Below are 3,277 nucleotides of genomic sequence, written 5' to 3'. Positions count from 1 at the left end.
CCTTTTTAACTGAGATCAAATTTACTAAATGGATTTTTTTTTTTTATTCTTTGGCCAAGACTCCTATTGGTGTTCTATACTGCCTAACCATGGTTGGGAGCCAAAGTTTTTCATTTTGTGGAACCGCCACTCAATGAAAAAAGTCAACGGCCCAGTTCGGATTCGAACCGGCACCGCCAATAGATATCAAATTGGCAAGACCATATCTTAACCATTGAGCTATGGGCGGCTCTAAAAAAATTATTAATATTATTATTGGTACGACAGACCGTGGAGGTCCAAGGCGCAATGCACTAAGGAAATAAAGTTCCTTACGTGTTTTTTTTTATAGGGTGGGTTCGTCTCTCCCACGCCTATTTTTCGTGAGTGTCACCCATTGGCTAACGGGCCTCACAAATGTCCAGGGGAGGCTGTGAGTGAGTTTTAGATAATTTTATGCTTAAAAAAAAAAATCGGGTGAGGCCGGGGCTCGAACTCACAAACCTTTGGGTTGTTAGGCAGGGGCGTTACCACGCTGCTACATAAAAAATAAATCTCTCTCTAAATATATATAAACAGAAGGATAAATAAAACCAACATAATCGAACTATGCACATGAAGAAGAAAATAAATAAATAAAAAGTAATAATAAGTAATAAAAAAATACTATATATTTGATTATTAAAGTAAAAGTTTTACCCGTACGGGCTTACGCTAACTTAAATTACTTAGAACAAGTCTTATCGGAGTTGTTGAAACAACAAACACGTAATTAATGATAGAACATTTCAATCTAAAATTACAAATTCCATCTCTAAATCTGACATCTAAATTACGTAATTTTTGATATTTGTTGGCACCTTACTCCAAGAAAGAATCCAATTTTTTGTATAATATATATAGCAGAGCTAAGTACATTCTCACTCACTTTATAAAAAATATAATTATAGGTTCTCTCTTTTAGGAAATATTATAACTTTTCAACTAATTTTTAAACTGGACATCTTCAGATATTATAACTAAATCTATTCAGTAAAAAAAAATAATTGAAAAGTCATAATTTTACTAGCCACCGATTTATCTTGCAATATATATTGCAAAAATTATGTGCTTTCTAGAAGTAATATCACTTCAAATATTGAAAATTAAATTATATCATATTCTGAGAAGGATTTTGAAAATTTATAAATTGCTGCAAAAAAGAGATAGCTCCATTCTATTGCTGTTGGGATTTATAAACACTATTTTATGCTAAAAAAAAAAAAAAAAGCTTTTGTTCGGTACAAGAAGGAATATATACTGTTCGAATATGTAAACCTCATTATTGAAAGTAAGCAACAACTATATTTTTACATAACTTAAAATTTGAATATTTTAATGGGGTTTTTTTGTTTCCAAAATAATTGGCTGCAAACTCTTAGGATCAAAATTTCATGTACTTGATTTAAATTTTGTACGTTCTATCATAAATTACGTGGTTTCTGTCTCAAAAACTTTGGTAAGACCTGTTATGAGTAATTTAATTTAATCATTTATGTTAAATATCATAACATAATATTAAGTTATATTAAGTCTGTATTATATTGTTAAATCATATTATATTATATTAATCAGGAGAACATAAGAAGTGCAAAATGGAAGAGAAATAAATATAATATAAAAAATATTAAAGGAAGATGGTCTGGTCGGGGTCAAAAGAACTCAAATAGTACATAAACTTTTTATTGTGAGCCAACGTTTACAAGCCTTCTTCAGAGCTAAAAGAGATACAAACAACTAAAGTAATCTAACAAGGAAGATAGAGTATAAGATAACATGAAAAAAAAAAAAGTAAACTAAGTTACTGTAGAAAGATAGGTGGATGTCAATAAAGGTATCAAAATAATAAAAGTAAACTATTTATTGTTAACCAACGTTTCGCCCCAATTTGCAGGGCTTCATTAGTGCTGTTGAATTGAAACAGAGACGTCATATGAGTTTCTCAGTCGAAGACCTGCAAGGTGGGGCGAAACGTAGGTTAACGCCTCCCGGACTATATTCCTACAATCGATTTCAAACAGTCAACTATACTTGCAGTATAAACTAAGTTATGGCTGAAAATGATTGAAAATATGTGAAAGTTTATATAAAAAGTAAATTTTCATATAAATTTTTGCAAATTTAAATTATTGTATCCATACCTTAGTATTTTTTTTTTGGCTCAAGTCATGACCTTCATCAAGTCATGAGCCGCAGAGTGGGAATATCAAGGTTAATATCTCGGGGCCACCACAAAATGAATATTGACCAGCCCAGGTGGGAATCGAACCCACAACCTTCTGAACCAAGCACTCTGATACCCTCGCCTCAGCCCGCTCAGCCATTAGGTCTCATACCTTAGTATATTTTATTTTTCGTGTTATTTATGCTCTTATTTTGTTATATTATTTTAGTTGTGTCTTTTTTTAGCTCTGATGAAGCCCTGCTAATTGGGACGAAACGTAGGTTCACAATAAATTTTTTTTTTTACTATTTGAGTTATTTTCACAATGCAGGACCATCTTTCTTTTATATATTACACAGAATCCATCAACGATCTTCCGAAATAAAATAAAAATATTTTACATCGAAACATAGGGACTGGTAACGTCATATATATTATATGTATGTATATTAATTAAAATGTAAATATTTTAATCTGACAATTAATAGATTTAATTACATTATTCAATATGTATTTTGGTTGGAAGTTGGCATTGTTTAAATGAGGAGAATTATACGTACGTGTGGTGGTTGAGATACGGGCCAGTGGGATTATTTGCCACAATAAAACCTAAGAGAACGACATTTAAAGAAGAGTAAATTTGCTAAAATATGAACCCTAATAGAGATATTTACGTTAAATAGTTTTCGAGATATAGCTTTTTAGAAATCAACATTTTATAACAATGTTATATGGGACGTACTAAAAGATCAGTAGTTAGTTAATTTAATTTGAAAATTTTATATCTCGAAAACCATTTGACGTACAGATGTCTATTAGCACTCAAATTAAAGCTAGTTTAATGAGCTATAGAGTAGTATATGATGTTTATCTTCTTAGAAGTAATAGTTTACATGAAATTTGCTAAAATAAATTGATTTATTGTTCTTCAGACAAATTTTCATTTGCCAAATTAATATTCATATGTGAATATCATAAAAACTACTACCCCTACGAAGATAAGAGTCACAAACTACTATATAGTAAGTTAAATTTCCTTAATTTTGAGTGTTGGTAGATTTATGTGCGTCTTATGGATCTAGAGATATATTTTTT

This window comes from Halyomorpha halys, unplaced genomic scaffold (assembly GCF_000696795.3).
Source record: "Halyomorpha halys isolate HHAL.00 unplaced genomic scaffold, Hhal_1.1 Scaffold411.1, whole genome shotgun sequence".
NCBI classification, from domain to species: Eukaryota; Metazoa; Arthropoda; class Insecta; order Hemiptera; family Pentatomidae; genus Halyomorpha; species Halyomorpha halys.
The sequence above is the reverse complement of the archived record's forward strand: the minus strand, read 5'-3'. Positions refer to the sequence as shown.